Genomic DNA, 18,711 nt, shown 5'->3' with positions numbered 1-18,711 from the left:
CAAGTCTGCTTGATACTACAATTGGGTCCAATGATCCAGTGTGACAGTCTTCCTCATCAACCAACCTTGTAAGCTGCTCGAAAAACTCTATTAGACCGGTTAGACATAACCCTACTATGAACAAAGCTACGTTGGCTGTCTCTAATCAGGCCCTGTCTATCCAAATATACGTATTGTGTATATCTGGTTCTCGAGTATATTCCAATAATTACCCATTACTGACTTCAGATTCAGCGACGTCTAATTTCATAGAATCTTTCTTAAGCAACAGAACAACAAACCTTCTGGACATCACCGGTGGTTAAGGATATTTGAAATATATCTGCGGTGGCCCCTGCAATTTCTGCACTAACCTTCAACAAGGACAAAGAGGGCATGTTAAGAGGCCGTGGGGTGTTTAGACCACGATTTGCCTCCTCGTTTGTAATCAGAATAGTGTCTATGACCTCAGTATTGTTTTACCTTAGTTATATAGACTGTCGGTCCGTTTCCTGAGAAAATAAAGGTGCTAAATTTTCATTTAAGTTCTCCCCAATCTCCTTTGGCTCCATTTACAGATGACCACGCTGACCACCAAGAAGGCCATTTTTATCCTTGCTATTCTTTTGCTCTTAAAATATCTGTAGACGCCCTGGGATTCTCCTTCTCCTTGTCTGCCAGAGCAACCTTGGACATTCCTTTCGCCCTCCTAATTTTTCTCTTAAGTGTTGTCTTGAATTCTTTGCATGAACAAAGCGTCATGCGTCCCTCGTCTCTGATGTATCAAGATGCACACTCGTGTCCCAGTCTATCGCAGAGGGAGAAATCCTCAAAACTGTCGAACGTTACAGGTTCATCATTCTCATTCCAGCGCTGGCTATTAATGTCACTTTCTGCAGACAGAAGGAGTAAGCCGTTGTTCTCCATGGCCAGAGACACCGTGTCTGCATCTGTATCCCACAACCGAGTTAATCACGGGCCGATACATTCCCAAGTCTTTTGATAATTTTTGTCCCGCGTATCCACCTTTGCCTCGCCTACCACGTCCTACCACTTGGTGTCGTCCCGTAGCCTCCCATAACTGAACAGGCTGAGGCGCTTGGGAAGTGGAAGCATCTGAATGTCGACAGCTCATCTGGGACAGAAGGACTTCATGGCAGATATATGAAAGAGTAGCTGAACGGGTGGTGGAAGAATTAGTTGCTACTTTTCAGGAATCACTAGATACAGAAGTATTTCTGGAAAGTGCAATATTGCAAATATCTCCACACTTTTTTGAGAAACAGAAGTGGGTAACAGTCAAATGGCCTGATTTCAGTGTTTAACATGATGTCAGAGTCCATTATTAAGCATTATATTACAAATAATGTATTTTCTAAGTAACTGATTTTCTAAATAGGGAGAAAATTCAAACATTAGAGGTACAAATGGAGCTGGGCGTCCTTGTACAGGATTCCCCAAATGCTGGCTTGCAGCTGAGTTGGGAGTAAGGTGGCAAATACAATGTTAGCTTTCATTTTGAGACGACACAGTTACAGTGCAATCTCATTTCAGAAAGGCAGAGACTGGTCACGGTCACGTGATGGGTGGATTTATTCAAGAGGTAACGAGGAGGCATGGTGCAGGGTTTAGCAGTAAATTTGAGTACGTTTCACAAAATAGGCAAATCAAAAACATTTGCACACACTAGTCTCTGTACAGTATGAGAGTGTAGGTTTCATTCTGTTCCTACCAGTCTCTGGTACAGTGTGAGGGTGGGGTTCCTCCTGTACCTGTCAGTCTCTGATACAGTGTGAGAGTGTGGGTTTCATTCTGTACCAGTCTGTCTCTGGTATAATATTAATTTATGTTTGGGAACTCATTCCAAGACCAGACAAACAGCTCATATCCAGAGTCTGCCTCTGGGAGGGAAAAACACAATTTCTTTACTCAAACAGGGTCTTTAACTAACATTTTCTGTGGCTTGTTTTGGTATGTGCTAATAGCTTTTAATCAGTTAATCAATTCGAATTTTATTTTTGCAATTTAAGAACATTTCTCAGAATATATACTTAATCAAAGATTTGGGAAGATGCTGTGAGGAAGCAGATTCACTGGTTTGGTAAGTGAGATAGAAGACACGGATCAACACACACAGAATGCTGGAGGAACTCAGCAGGCCAGGCAGCATCAATGGAAAAGAGAACAGTCGATTTTTCGGGTCAAGACTCTTCAGCAGGACTGGAGAAAAAAAAAAGATGAGTAGTAGAATTAAAAGTTGGAGGGAGGAAAGTTAGAAGCAAGGTGCTAGGTGAAACCGGGAGGGGCTGGGGTGAAGCAAACATTTGAGAAGTTGTTTGGCGAAAGAGATACAGGACTGGAAAAGAGGGAGTCTGATAGGAGAGGACAGAAGGCCATGGAAGAAAGCAAAGGTAGGAGGAGCACCAGAGGGAGGCGATGGGCAGGCAAGGAGATAACGTGAGAGACGGAAAAGGAAATGAGGAATGGTGAAGGGAAGGGGGCATTACCGGAAGTTCGAGAAATCAAGGCAGGATCGGATTGAATAGCGGAGCAGGCTGGAGAAGCTAGATATCCCCTCCGACTTCTGTTTTCTACCTTTCAATGTTCGCTCTTTGTGATCGGTGACTCAGAAAAAGGATTTCCAGTACTTTTGACAACCCGGATATATTTCAATGAGAAATCGTATGCTTGCATGTAACGAAGTCCAGGTTGGTGCCTGTGAATTGAAAAATCGGCGGGAAATCCCAGACGGCGAAATTCCGAGCAACATTCACAAAATGCTGGTGTAACTCAGCTGGCCACGGGATAAGCGACTGCCAGTCTGTCTTTACACCGTCCTACGTGGGAGAGTTTAAACCCGACCTTTACTGTATCAGTCACACAGCTTTGGTTGAGAAATGGAAAACCCGCCCCTTGTGGCAGGGAGGGGCGAATCATCTGCGATACTCCACACCTCCCCATCTGTCACAAACTGGTCCGGCTGTGAAGGTCTGAACATGACAGTAACAGTTAATCCCGGCAGAGGAATTGTTGCATTTGATGTCAGCGTTTGCAGTACATTAATGTCGCGAGTTCCGCTTCACTAGTTGATCTGCTGGTTCAACACTGAAGGAACTCCGACTGTCATTCAATCATCAGGACAGGATAAGGAAGTTAATGGCACCTCAGGTGAAAACGTCGTTATTTATTTCAAAAAAACGCCTACCAGTGGGATGAATTGTCCGTCTGGACAATTAAATAATGTAAAACGCATTTCAGTGGCGAAATATCGGGAACGAGGTGCAAGACGGATAGATCATAAACGGCAGAGAGATTATAACTGGGTGAGTCAGAGAGTAGGGAAGGTGGAGAAAACGAGAAAGAGGAGAAACAGGTAATCATCAAAAGAAAGTGAAGAACGTGAGTATGAAACGGGAAAAAGACGGAATGGACCCAGTCAAATACAGACAGAGAACCAGACACACACATGTACAGACACAGGCGTAGACATAAACAGACACAGAACCAGACCCAGTCATGTACAGACACAAGCACAGACCCAGACTTTGACATGTACAGATACAGGCACAGACATAAACGCATGCATACATACACATAAAAAAGCGCAGCATTCACAGTTCAACAATTGATTACACTTCCTGTAGCAGAGTGGCGCAGCGGAAGCGTGCTGGGCCCATAACCCAGAGGTCGATGGATCGAAACCATCCTCTGCTATATTCTCTGTTGGCGGCAGCAGGTATTCAACTTTGTTTTTTAAAACACTATGCACCAATAACAAGGAATCGCATTTCAATTGGAATTTCTCATTTATTCGTACTCTTTTAAATAGTCGTCTCTGTGGCGCAATCGGTGAGCGCGTTCGGCTGTTAACCGAAAGGTTGGTGGTTCGAGCCCACCCAGGGACGGTAGTGATCCAGTAGTTTATTTTCTCTCGTACAAGAGAAAATGTGCAGCCGCATCTATGGAATAAAGTACACAGTCGATTTTTCAGGCCGAAACCCTTCTTCAGGATCACGAAGCAGCATGGGTGCTGAGTTCCTCCAGCATTTTGTGTATGTTGCTTGGATTTCCAGCATCTGCACATATTCCCGTCTGCGATTCGACTGCTACACTGCGAAGTCTCTTCCGTGGAATTGAATTCAATGGACATTATTAATTACGTCCTTCACATGCATGAGGAGTAAAAATGTTTACGTTATGTCTCCGTCTAAATGTGCAATGTACAACTTATAGAAATATGTAATAAACAGTATGTACAACAGGACAGTCAATATAACATAGAAATACGATTGTATCAGCGTGAATGAGTCGGTCTGATGGCCTGGTGGAAGAAGTTGTGTCGGAGCCTGTTGGTCCTGGCTTTTATGCTACTGTACTCTTTCCCGGATGGTAGCACCAGGAACAGTTTGAGATTGGGGTGACTCGGGTCCCCAACGATCCTTCAGGTCCTATTTACACACCTGTCTCTGTAAATGTCCTGAATACTGGGAAGATCACATCAACAGACACGCTCGGCTGCCCGCACCGCTCCTTACAGATTCCTACGATTGAGGGAATTACAGTTCCCATCCCGGGCAGTGATGCATCCAGTCAGGATGGTCCCCTATAGAAAGTCTTTACAATTTGGGGATCATATTACAGTTCTTCAACCGTCTGAGGTGAAAGAGACGCTGTTGTGCCCTTTTCACCACGCAGCCGGTGTGTGCAGACCTCGTGAGATCCTCGCTGATGTTTGTACCGAGCAACTGAAAGCCGTTCACCCTCTCAACCCCAGATCCATTGAAGTCAATAGGGGATGCCTACTCTGAAGAAGTTTGAATCTTCCCATCGATGAGAGTTCAGTGAAACCCTCTCTCACTGCTCCCCCTCTGTGATCTCAGCTTTTTTCTGCTGTTTTTCATTCTCAGCTGGGAAACTCTGCGCTGTCCGGTGGCCGGCGCTCCCTACTGCTGCCGCAACGGGCTCAGTGGAGATTGAATCTGTTCTACGTGTTTCAGTCACATATACCGAAATACAGTGAAACGCTTCTCATCCTCACTGTTCATAGAGATCAAATCATTACACAGTGTATTGGGAGAGAACAAGGTGAAGCAATAACAAAATGCAGAATAAAGTGTAACAGCGACAGGGAAAGCACGGGGCAGGTAAATAATAAGGTGCAGCTTCATACCGAGGTGGATTGTGAGGTCAAACGTCCGTCCTATCTTACGGGCAACCGTTCAATAGACACAGCAGAGGGACTGAAACTATCCCTGAGACTGTGAATTGTGCTTTTGGGCTTTTGTACCTTCTGCCAGATGAAAGAGGGGAACGAGAGAATATTCGGGTCGCGTTGTGTCTTTGATCAGGATTCTGCCTGTTCGATTTGACCAGAAAGTGTGCGTTTCCTCGAGCCGAGCCCTTGGAACTAACTGAATTCCCGGGTCTAATGTTGTGTTTTTCATTCAGTTTGGGGTCCTCGATCATCCAACATGAAGGATCACCACCATCGTACATGAGGGATCCATCTGATCCATTGGAGTGAATTTCATTCACAGCAAATTGCCCGTGAATTCTGCGTTCATTGTGCTAAAAGTGTACAAACTGCGATGGTCGGGAATCGAACCCGGGTCAACTGCTTGGGAAGCAGCTATGCTCACCACTATACCACCATCGCACCCTGATACAAACGAGATTCGGTTACTGAATGTTCTCTTGTGCTACAAGATTCTGTAACTCGATTATCAGTTTCTGAGCTGTTTTCTGAAGGATCATTCCTCTCTCCGTTACAGTTCCTATTCTGACCAGTAGATGTCGCGACATTCCGACAGATGGGAGAAACACAGCACCTGGGATCCGAGTGTATGGAGAATCGACCCGAGAGATTCGAAGGGCTGCAAATGGTTTTCTGCTTCACTTATCAGAAAGTGGGAAACAACTGCTGATTATAAATATCCGTTCAAACAACACGCAGTTGGATGCTAATGGGAACCCTTCCTTTGGCCAGTCCTTGAACTCAGTAAATGACTGCATCGCTGAAGAATGCTGAGACCCCTCCAGTCACACAGTGAGGAGGGGATGAGTAAAAACCACCAGCTCTACACTCAACGAAGAAACATCAGAGTGACTTTATGAACTCTCCTAAACCCTGACATCCGTATGAAAGATTCCACACTCTTGTTTATTTCTCGTTAGTTCAATCCCCGCCTGTTACGCAGGAGAACGGGGTTTAATTTACCGACGGGAAGACCATTTTCCTGCTTCAAATGAAACCGTTATTAGAAGATGGGACAATCTAGTGTGCAAATAGCCCGGAACTGGAGCGTTTCCCGAGAACAAGGGATGTTCTGTTCAGCGTTTTTGTTTCAGTCATCCGTCATCGTGACTGTATCTCAACGCTGTTCGGCGTTACACTCGGTGACCGAATCCTTCACTCCGAAACGTTAAACAGGGGCGGTTGCTGTGAGATATGAACTCCCGCACTTTCCCAGCACTCCTGCCGACTCTCTCAGTTTGTCTGGGTGACTGTGTGGAGAAGACAGAAAAAGGAACAGCTGAAACACTTTGGAGAGTACGATACCATGCGGACGTGTTTACCGCCGGGTTTAAAGCCACACAGCCCCTCATGCAACACAGGACCCTCCGAACAGACGCTTAGAAAGTGCACTGGAGGAATGTACGCTTGAATTTTGTGACGATAATACAACACAGGTTGCGTGGATCCGCCCCTAGACTTAATTCATAGCAGAACACATGGAGAGGGTTCGGGTTGATGATGCTGGTTGTGAATGTGTGGGAATGTTGGGAAATAAGGTAGGTTCAGGTGGGGGTCGAGTGCCTAGAAAAGGATCCGGAAATGTAGAGTCTGGTGAGTGCGGGTGAAAGTTGGAATGAAGTTCAATCTAGATCTGGAAAACAGAAGAAAGTAACATAATCTGGGAATGATTTCAACTGATCGAGAGGAAGGGTTGGATATTTTGAAAAAAAAAAAGAAATTCCACTTCAAGGTATTGTATTGTTTAAATTTGACCCGGAACAACCTTCTTTCATCAATCCTATTAAATTAACTGTGGCAGCACGCAAAATGCTGTAGGCACCCAACAGACGAGGCAGCATCTATGGAAAAGAGTTCAGTCGACATTTCAGGCCGAGACCATTCATCAGCCCCAATTTCCTCCAGCAATTTAACCACAGAGTTGAAATCTGCTTTAGGGAATATAGATTGTGCTCAACCCTTAAGAAGAGATTAATAGCAATTACTCCTGATTTGATTACGAAAATACGTCTAGGTACATCTGATAAAACTAAGAATGAGTGGGATGACGAGTCTGTCGGGACCCTGGGGACTTATGGAAACTGTGATGATTTCTTTTGAACTTACAGTCCTTTAACATCTTGGACTATTTTTGCTGTGCCCATAGTCTGTTTTTTTTATATCAATTATGCTATGTTTGCACTGTTGTATCTATATGCTATAATTATGTGGTTTTGTTCAGGTCTTGTAGCTTTAGTTTTTGGTCTTGTTTTTGTCTGGTGGATTTTGGAGCTCCTTTCCGGGGAACGTGCTAGCACAATATTAATACGTAGCAGCCTCTCCGGACTCTGGATTGGGGATTGCCAAACGTTACGTGGATTTTCTGGTGTAGTCTGTTTCGTCATATGTTTTTGTGATATCATTCTGGGGGAACGTTGTCTCATTTTTTAACTGCATTGCATTTGTGGTTTCTAAATTACAATAAACTAAATCTGAATCTAAATCTGAAAAAGAATTTCAAATATCTTTATCTACAGAGAAATGGGAGAAAATTCTTAAACTAGTTAATACTTCTTCAATGTGTGCCAGTGACACTTTGATACAATTGATGGTGCTTCATAGGGCTCATATGTCCAAAGATAAGTTAGCTCGTTTTTACCCTCATATAAATCCTCTTTGTGATAGATGTAATTCTGAAGTAGCTTCCTTGAAACATATGTTCTGGTCTTGTCCTCTTCTAGGAAAATATTGGAAAGCTATTTTTGATATTATTTCTGTAGTTCTGCTCGTTGATTTACTACCTCATCCTATTACGGCAATTTTTGGACTACCAGTGATAGACTCCAGTCACTTATCCTCATCAGCTTGTAGTTTAATTGCATTTGTGACATTAATAGTCAGAAGATCCATTTTACTTAAATGGAAAGCTTCCGATCCCCCTACCACTCCTCAATGGTTTTCCCAAACGATAAGATGTCTAAATTTGGGGAAAATTAGCAGTGGTACTATGGACCCTTCGGTTGAATTTGATGAAACTTGGAAGCCACTTATTCAATATTTTCATATGATGTAATTCGACTCTTTCTGTATCCTCTTTTTAGTTTGTTTTTGTTCATGTATATAGGAGCAGAGTTAACAAAAAATTAAAATTTTAACCAATGAAAATGGCAGCCCATTCTTTGTTTTTTTAAGTTAGTTTTTCTTAGTCTAGGTTTTTTTTTTCTCTTTTTATAAATATCTTTTTTTCATGGTTAATTACTAAGAGATTGGGAGGCAAAACACTATTTGCTATTTTAAAGATGTGTTTTTGCTTGTCAACCATTATTAATGTAATCCTGATCTCTATGTACCATTATCAATATTGATAAGCTTATTAATTTGAAATGTAATAAAAGGATTGAAAAAAGAAAGGAAGAGGAGGTGATGTGCTAATCGTGACTCAAGATAAGAAAGTGTGAGAAGGCATTGCATTTGAATGCTTTATTTGGGTAAAAGTAAGTTAGAATCTATGTTGACTAATGAAAATAGAGGTATTAAGGGTGTTAAAACCGGTGTTCTGGTGGAGATTTCGATAGAGGAGATGAAATCATTAAATCTCATTTACTGGGAGGCAAGGTAGAGAAGGTAAAGAGATTACAAGTTGTCAGAAATGGAGAAAGGATGGAGTGTTTAACTGTATTGATATATTGGTTATAATGTACAAACTTATATTCCACCTCTGCTTCGATGTTACCAATATCAGAGGTTTAGGCATGTTGTGGCAGTATATCATGGGAAACTAAGTTGTAGGGAGTGTGGTGGGAACATAAGTATGAAGAAAGTGAAGCTGAAAAGTTTAATTATTGTAATTGCGAGGAGAACAGAGTGCAGTTTATAAGGATGTGAGGTGCTTAAGAAGGCAGCTGGTTGATCAGGTTAAAGTAAAGTTAAGTGTGTCTTATGCAGATGCCTTGTGAAAAGTTAAACCAAATGTTGATCAAGTATTATCAGTTGGAAAACAGAATGTGAATTCAGTGACTATATGTCGCATTACTGAATTCCATTACTAAACGTATTTTACTTGTTGATAAACTGAAGCTTGTGATGTTTATAAAGGGTGTGGTGATTCGTACTGCCCAGTTATCATACTGAGAAAATTAAAGTTATTGTGAAAGCTGCTGAAAAGTATCTATTCATAACTGGCGTTATGTGGGAAACTGTCAATGATGCTTAAATAGGTGGTGTATCTCTATTTCAGTCTCGTTCTGCGGATAAATAATGGGATTAAGAATATTGCAATGGAATGCAAGAAGTCTGATTGTCAAGACATTAAGACATTTATTTCGGATTCACCAAATTCACCCAATATCATATCTATTCAGGAAACCTGGCTGTTACCACGTTTATGTTTCCCTTTGCCTGATTATATTGTAATTAGATGTGTTAGGTTAATCGGTAGAGGGGGTAGTGTTGCAAGTTTAATAAGGAAAGTGATCGGACATAGAGTTGTGGATGTAAATAAAGTGTATGAGGCTCTTGTAGTAGATGTATTTGATTACACAGGTAGGGGTTTTAAAGTGGTAAATCTCTTGTGGAAAGCTTTGGATTGATTTGTTGGAAGGTATATGTAGAGACAGAGGGTGGAAGGTCTCAAGCTATCCATTCGAAGTCGGCTCCCGTGGCTTTATTGTGTTCACTTTCCAGAAGTGGCTGCGTGACCCTGGCTTCACTGGGAGAGAGATCAAGTCAACCAGCAGGGCTGTCACTGAGGCAGCAGAGACAGGATTATCATGGGAGTGGACCAAGTACGTCCGGAGTGGCAGATAATCGGACAGTGTATCCATCTTTTTGCAAACCCTTCAGTAGTTGCATAGACACCTGAAGAGTAGACTATCTGTTGGATGGAAGCGACCAACAACTCTGATAGAGGCAGCTGCCAAGTTTTTAAGCTTACCCGCTGGAGGTGGTGCTTTAGCACTGCTGCCCCACCACCTCGAGGGAATCTTGATCATAAGCGGGCTGAAACTCCTGAGGACAGGCTGCAGATCAATTGATGATCCCACTGGTGATAACACTGGTCTGTTGACATCTTAGTCCAAGTGTATTTTCAATTCAGTTCTAGCTCCAGCTCACTAAGGGTGGTATGGTGTGGGGATTTTTGTGCACATAGTTCACTGTGGGGCCATTCATGGAATGGTTTGTTGGTGGAAGAATTTTTAGTTATTTCTAATCTTTGTGCCTTAATGATGGGAGGGCTATGAGATGTAACGTTTATAATAGTCTGAAAACTGCTGTAGATTTAACTCCAGTTTCAAGCATTCTGGCTGGAGTGAGTGATGTCATGGGTGATGAAACATTGGGGAGTGATCATTATCCTATATTTTTAAGCTTGTGTTTGGAGTTATATAGCAGACTGGAATCTGCTTTTGGGAGTTGGAATTTCGGTAAAGCAAACTGGGAGAGTTTTTATGTGATGAATGTCTGTCTGGGCTGAACATTGAAGATTATATGGATTTCTGCAATGAATGGTTATGTCATACTATTCATCAATCTGCTGTGTAAGTGTTTCCTGTTAAAATGGCATCAGTAGGAGGAATACATTACCATGGAGGACGGAGGAGTGTGCAGAGGCAATTAGGGAGAGAAATAAGGTGGTTGCGAGAGTTGAGAATTATCACTCTCCAAGTGATCTTTTTAAGTATGAAAGGCCACAGGCTGTGGTGAGGAAATTGTTGAAGGTTCTGAAAGAGGTTTACTGGAGGTCATCTTGTGATAGTGTTGACACGGTATTAAACTTAGAGATGTTTGGGGAATGATTAAGAAAATTGGGGGGGGGGGGGGGTGGTTATTAACTCATAGAGTTAACATTCCAGTATTGATTAAGAGAAGGCTGAGTCACTGGCTTAGTAATTTTCTGCAATTCATAATCAATATAATTTAATTTTAAGAGCCTAAATGATGTAAGGATGAGGTTTTAAGTGAATACGCTGATGTACACTGATAATACAGAATCTGAGGCCACAAACCAGGCACGCCCAGGATCCTCTTCAGTTTGCGTATAAGGAGAAGGTGGGAGTGGAGGATGCTATCACGTATTTGCTGCACAAATCACTCTCTCACCTAGATGGGGTCAGTTGGGCTGTGAGGATTACATTCCTTGACTTCTCTAGTGCCTTTAACACCATCCAGCCCAAGATCTTAAGGCACAAACTAACGGAGATGGGAGTAGTCTCTCACATGGTGGATTGGATAGTGGACTACTTGACAGATAGACCTCAGTATGTGCGGTTGGGAGACTGTAGGTCTGACACGGTGGTCAGCAGCACAGGAGCGCCGCAGGGAACCGTACTCTCTCCGGTCCTGTTCACCCTGTACACATCAGACTTCCAATATAACTCGGGTCCTGCCATGTGCAGAAGTCCGCTGATGACACAGCCATAGTGGGGTGTGTCAGGAATGGACAGGAGGAGGAGTATAGGAAACTGATACAGGACTTTGTGATACGGTCCAACTCAAACTACCTGCGTCTCAATATCACCAAGACCAAGGAGATGGTGGTGGACTTTAGGAGATCTAGGCCTCATATGGAGCCAGTGATCATTAATGGAGAATGTGTGGAGCAGGTTAAGACCTACAAGTATCTGGGAGTACAGTTAGACGAAAAGCTAGACTGGACTGCCAACACAGATGCCTTGTGCAGGAAGGCACAGAGTCGACTGTACTTCCTTAGAAGGTTGGCGTCATTCAATGCCTGTAGTGAGATGCTGAAGATGATCTATAGGTCAGTTGTGGAGAGCCCCCTCTTCTTTGTGGTGGCGTGTTGGGGAGGAAGCATTAAGAAGAGGGACACCTCACGTCTTAATAAGCTGGTAAGGAAGGTGGGCTCTGTTGTGGGCAAAGTACTGGAGAGTTTAACATCGGTAGCTGAGCGAAGGGCGCTGAGTAGGCTACGGTCAATTATGGATAACTCTGAACATCCTCTACATAGCACCATCCAGAGACAGAGAAGCAGTTTCAGCGACAGGTTACTATCGATGCAATGCTCCTCAGACAGGATGAAGAGGTCAATACTCCCCAATGCCATTAGGCTTTACAATTCTACCACCAGGACTTAAGAACTTTTTAAAAGCTATTAGTAATGCTTTTTGAGATAGTGATTTAGATGCATCTCATATTTTTTTTTTACTGAGTTAAGTATTGTATGTAATTAGTTTTGCTACAACAAGTGTATGGGACATTGGAAAAAAGTTGAATTTCCCCATGGGGATGAATAAAGTATCTATCTATCTATCTATCTATCTATCTATCTATCTATCTATCTATCTATCTATCTATCTATCTATCTATCTATCTATCTATCTATCTATCTATCTATCTATCTATCTATCTATCTATCATTTGAAGCCATCTGTAGCAGTGATAGTGGAACCAGTCATCATCAGGGACTGGAGGTGGAGAGAGTCAGTAACATTAAATTTCTCAGCATTATCATTTCAGAAGGACTGTCCTGGAACTAGCAGTAAGTGCCATTATAAAGAAGGCAGCGACTCTACCTGCATATAGTCAGCATGACATCTAAAACTTTGACATATATAGATGCACAGTGGAGAGAAACCTGATTGGTTTCATCATGGCCTGATATGGAAACACAATGATCAGGAATGGAAAGGAAAGGTCTACAAGAACTTTGTGGCGATGTCAGGGGCAAGTTTTTTACACTGAGCATGGTAAGTGTGTGGAATGTGTTGCTGGCAAAGGTGGTGGAGGCGGATACAATAGTGTCTTTTAAGAGACTCCTGTATAGGTATGTGAGGCTTAGAAAAATAGAGGGCTATGGATAACGACAGGTAATTTTTAAAATAAGTACAGGTTTTGCACAGCATCGTGGGCCGAAGGGCCTGTATTGTGCTATAGCGTTTCAATGTTTCTAACTAGTGGATGCATCCCAGTTCATCACAGGCAAAGCCCTCCCCATCATTCAGTACATTTACAAGATGCACTTCTACAAGTAAACTGCATCCATCATCAACAACATCCTTCATCCACCTCATGCTCTCTTCACACAGCTACCATCGGGAAGGATGTACAGAAGCCTTAGGTCCCACATCACCAGCTTCAGGAAGATTTATTACCCTACAGCAGTCATGATTTTGAAATGACACAGGTATCTTCACTGAACTGATTCCATAATCTGCAGACTCACTTACAAGTATTCTACAATTGAATTTCACAGTAAAATTTATTTTTTATTATTTGCATGATCTGTCTTTTGCACATTGGTTGTCTGTCAGTCTTTGCTGTTTATGGTTTTCATAAAACCATTGTATTTATTTTCCTGTAAATACCTGAAAAAAAGTGAATCTGAAAGTAGTACCCTATTGTGCCAGAGGTCCCAACACACTGGACCTCTACTGCACTACGATAAGGAATGCCTATTGTTTGCTCCTGAGACCGCATTTTGTTAAGTCAGATCATTTGACTGTACTCGTCCTACCTGCATACAGACAGAGCCTAAAGAGCAAGGCTCCAGAGATCAAGCTTGTCTGAGTGGCATAATAACAACAACCTCTCACTCAGTGTCAGTACGACCAAGGGACAGATTGCAGACTTCAGGAGAGGGAAACCAGACATACATGAGCCAGTAATCATTGGACAATCAGAAGTGAAGAGAGTCAGTAACTTTAAATTCCTGTGTGTCACTGTCAGAGGATCTGTCCTGGACCCATCATATAAATATTATTGTGAAGAAAGCACGACTGCACCTTTACTTCCTTAGGGATCTCAGAGATTCAGCATGTCATCGAAAACTTTGCCAAACTTCTATAAATATGTGGTGGAAAGTGTGCTGACTGGCTGCATTACAGCCTGGTAAAGGATCATCAATGCCTTTGCGTGGGAAATCCTACAAAAGGTAGTGGATTCAGCCCAGGTACATCAGGGGTTAACCATTCATAACCACTGAGCACATCTACATGAAACATAGCCATAGAAAAGCAACATCCATCATCAAAGATCCTCACCACCCAGGCAATGCTCTTTTCTCACTGCTGCCATCAAGTAGAAGATACAGGTACCTCAGGACTCGCAGCACCAGGTTCAAGAACAGTTACCACCCCTCAAACATCAGGGGCCTGAAGTAAAGGGGACAGCGGCTCTCATGTCAGAACTCATTTGGGGACTCTGTTATATTGTTATTTCATGCTCATTATTTATTGCTATTTATTTTTCTGCATTTGCACTGTTTGTTTACAGTTTATAGTTCCTCATATTTACAGTTCACAATTACTGTTCTATAGATTTGCAAAGAATGCCTGCAGAAAATGAATTTCAGGGTTGAATGAGGTGACGTGTATGCACTGTGAGAATAAACTTTACTTTGAACTTTGAACTATATGGTGAAATATACGCATTGTGATAACAACTGGGAAATGACCCTCGTCAGGTGTCAGATCTTTCAGTGGGAGAGCATTTATGAGACCGTGATCATCATTCTATCTCCTTTACAATAGATTTGGAGAGAGATAGGGACAGACAAGTTAGAAAAGCATTTAATTGGAGTAAGTGGGAATTATGATGCTATCAGGCAGGAAATTGGAAGCTTAAATTGGAAAGATATGTTCTCAGGGAAAAGTACAGATGAAATGTGGCAAATGTTCAGGGAATATTTGTGTGGAGTTCTGGGTAGGTACGTTCCATTTAGACAGGAAGGTTATGGTTGGGTACAGGAACCGTGGTGTACAAAGGCTGTAATAAATCTAGTCAAGCTTACAAAAGGTTCAGAGAGCAAGATAATATTAGAGATCTAGAAGATTAAAAGGCTAACAGGAAGGAGCTTAAGAAGGAAATTAGGAGAGCCAGAAGGGGCCATGAGAAGGCCTTGGTACACAGGATTAAAGAAAGACCCAAGTCCTTCTACAAGTATGTGAAGATCAAGAGGATAAGATGTGTATGGAACCAAAGGAAATAGTGGAGGTACTTTAATGAAAATTTTACTTCAGCATTCACTATAGTAAAGGATCTTGGTGATTGTAGTGATTACGTGAAGTAGACTGAAAAGCTTGAGCATGTAGATATTAAGGAAGAGAATGTGCTGGAGATCTTGGAATACATCAAGTTGTTTAAGTCACCGGGACAAGATGAGATGTAACCCAGGGGACAGTAGGAGTCAAGGGAGGAGATTGCTGAGCCACTGGTAATGATCTTCACAGCATCAATGGGGATGGGATAGATTCTGGAGGATTGGAGGGTTGTGGATGTTGTTTCTTTATTCAAGAAAAGGAGTAGAGATAGCACAGGAAATTATAGACCAGTGAGTCTTATCTCAGTGTTTGTAAGTTGATGGAGAAGATCCTGAGAGTCAGGATTTATGAACATTTGGAAAGGTATAATAAGGAGGAGTAGTTGTAGTCAGTATGGCTTGGTCAAGGGCAGGTCGTGCTTACGATCCTGATTGAATTTTCTGAGGATGTGACTAAACGCATTGTTGAAGGAAGAGCAGTAGATATAGGGTACAAGGATTTCTATGGCTTCCACATCCTTCCTGTAGTGAGGAAACCAGAACTAAGCAAGGAATTTGATAAGGTACACCATGCAAGGCTTATTGAGAAAGTAAGGAGGCAAGGATCCAAGGGAACATTGCTTTGTGGATTGAGAACTGGCTTCCCCACAGAAGGCAAAGAGTGGTTGTAGACGGGTCATATTCCGCATGGGACTCGGTGACCAGTGGTGTGCCTCAGGGATCTATTCTGTGACTTTTTGTCTTTGTAATTTTTATAAATGACCTGGATGAGGAAGTGGAGGGATGGGTTAGTAAGCTTGCTGATGAGACAAAGATTGGAGTTGTGTGGATAGTCTGGAGGGCTGTCAGAGGTTACAACAGGACATTGATAGAATGCAACTGGGCTGAGAAGTGGCAGATGTTCAACCCAGATAAGTGTGAAGTGGTTAATTTTGGTAGGTAAAATATGATGGTAGAATATAATATTAATGTTAGGAATCTAGACAGTGTGGAGGATCTGAGGTATCTTGGGATCTGAGTCCATAGGACACTCAAAGCAGCTGCGCAGTTTGGCTCTGTGGCTAAGAATGGGTACGGTGTATTGGCCTTCATCAACCATGGAATTGAATTAAGGAACCAAGAGGTAATGCTGCAGCTGTATAGGAACCTGGTCAGACCCCATTTGGAGTACTGTGCTCAGTTCTGGTTTCCTCACTACAGGAAGGATGTGGAAGCCATAGAAAGGATGCAAGGGACTTTTCTCCTTGGAACGACAGAGGATGAGCGGTAACATGATAGAGGTGTATAAGATGATGAGAGGCATTGATTGTGTGGATACTCAGATGTGTTTGCCCAGGGCTGAAATGGTTGCCACAAGAGGACACAAGTTTAAGCTGCTGCAGAGAAGGTACAGAGGAGACGTCAGGGGTAAGTTTTTACTCAGAGAGTGGTTAGTGAGTGGAATGGGCTGCTGGCAACGGTGGTGGAGGCGGATACGATAGGGACTTTTAAGCGACTTTTGGATAAGTACATGAAGCTTAGTAAAATAAGGGCTATGGGTAAGTCTAGTAATTTCTAAGGTAGGGACATTTTCGGCACAAATTTGTGGGCCAAAGGGCTTGTATCGTGCTGTAGGTTTTCTATGTTTCTATTAACTGACTTTAGATTAAAATTTTGGCTTTGACAATATTTTTCTGTAGATTTCTTTTTTCAGTAAGGGGTCAGTGGTCTAGTTACAATGTTTTATGACGTTATGACATAGGAAGAAAGAGTGAGGAGGTCCTGAAGAATGAGTATAGAGAGCTTGGTAGGAAGTCAAAAAGCAGGGCCTCAAGGGTGGTAATCTTAGGATTCCTACCTGTGCCACATGCCTGTGAGGGTAAGAATAGGATGCTCTGGAGGATGAACACGTGGCTGTGGAACTGGTGTAGGGGGCAGGGTTTCACATTGCAGGATCATTGGGACCTATACAAGAGAAACAGGTTACATCTAAACTACAGGGGAACCAATATCCTTGCAGGGAGGTTTGTTAGTGTTATGGGGGGGAGGGGGTTAAACTAGATTTGCAGGGGGATGGGAACCAGAATGCCAGAGTAGATAGTGGAGCGGTGGTAATCTTCTGAGGTGTGTCTACTTCAATGCGAGGAGTATTGTGGGGAAGGCTGACGAGCTGAGGGTGTGAAATGACATGGAACTATGACATTGTAGCCAATTGTGAAACTTGGCTACAAGAGGGGCAGGACAGGCAGCTTAAGGTTCCAGAGTTCCGATGTTTCAGATGTGATAGAGGCAGAGGGATGAAGGGTGGGGGGGGGGGGGGGGGTGGTGGCATTGCTAGTCAGGGGAAATGTTACAGTGGTGCTCAGGCAGGACAGATTGGAGGGCTTGTCTACCGAGGTCATATGGATAGAGCTGAGAAACAGGAAATGTATGACCACATTAATGGGGTTGTTTTATAGTTCACCCAATAGTCAGTGAGAATTGGAGGAGCAAACTGTGGAGAGATAGCAGACAACTGCAGGAAACATAAAGTTGTGTCAGTAGGGGATTTAAATTTTCCACATATTGATTGGGACTCCCATACTGTTAAAGGTCTAGAGAAGTTTTTGTTTGTAAAGTGTGTTCAGGAAAGTTTTCTTAATCAATATATAGTGGCACTGATTAGAGAGGATGCAATATTAGATCTCCTATTAGGAAACGAGTTAGGACAGGTGACGGAAGTGTGTGTAGGGGAAACATTGGTTCCAGTGATCATAACACCATTAGTTTCAACTTGATCATGGATAAAGATAGATCTGGTCCTCGGGTTGAGGTTCTAAACTGGAAAAAAAGCCAAACTTGAAGAAATGAGAAAGGATCTAAAAAGTGTGGATTTGGACAGGTTGTTCTCTGGCAAGGGTGTGGTTGGTAAGAGGGACGCCTTCAATGGAGAAATTTTGAGAGTGCAGAGTTTGTATGTTCCTGTCAGGATTTAAGGCAAAATGAAGAAGGATACAGAACCTTGGTTCTCTAGGGATATTGGAACTCTAATAATGAAGAAGAGAGAGAGATGTATGACATGTATAGGAAACAGGGAGCAAATCAGGTACTTGAGGAGCATAAAAAGTACAAAAAATACTTAAAGAAATCAGGAGGGAAAAAAAAAACACATGAGGTAGCTTTGGCAGTCAAGGTGAAGGATAATCCAAAGAGTTTCTACAGGTATATTAAGAGCAAGAGGATAGTAAGGGATAAAATTGATCCTCTTGAAGATCAGTGTTGTTGGCTATGTATGGAACCAAATGAAATGCGGGAGATCTTAAATGCGTATTTTGTGTCTGTATTTACTAAGGAAACTGGCATGGAGTCAATGGAAATAAGGCAAACAAGTAGTGAGGCCACGGAACCTATTCAGATTGAAGAGGAGGAGGTGCTTGCTACCTTGAGGCAAATCAGAGTAGATAAATCCCCAGAACCTGACAGGGTATTCCCTCGGACCTTGAAGGAGACTAGTGTTGAAATTGCAGGGGCCCTGGCAGATATA

General features: G+C 42.6%; 1 protein-coding gene and 3 non-coding genes across 4 annotated transcripts in view; 2 read left to right on the top strand and 2 right to left on the bottom strand.

Annotated features, from left to right (window-relative positions):
- LOC140717809 (uncharacterized) overlaps window positions 1-18,711 on the bottom strand; it is an 845,297-nt gene that overhangs the window by 40,814 nt on the left and 785,772 nt on the right. The gene's annotated exons all lie outside the window — the stretch shown is intronic.
- Window positions 3,622-3,693, top strand: trnam-cau (transfer RNA methionine (anticodon CAU)). The gene has a single exon. It is a non-coding gene; the product is annotated as a tRNA-Met (tRNA).
- Window positions 3,811-3,884, top strand: trnan-guu (transfer RNA asparagine (anticodon GUU)). The gene has a single exon. It is a non-coding gene; the product is annotated as a tRNA-Asn (tRNA).
- On the bottom strand, window positions 5,564-5,635 carry trnag-ccc (transfer RNA glycine (anticodon CCC)). The gene has a single exon. It is a non-coding gene; the product is annotated as a tRNA-Gly (tRNA).

This window comes from Hemitrygon akajei, chromosome 28, assembly GCF_048418815.1.
Source record: "Hemitrygon akajei chromosome 28, sHemAka1.3, whole genome shotgun sequence".
Classification (NCBI taxonomy): Eukaryota; Metazoa; Chordata; class Chondrichthyes; order Myliobatiformes; family Dasyatidae; genus Hemitrygon; species Hemitrygon akajei.
This window is presented reverse-complemented; position numbering and strand designations above follow the sequence as displayed.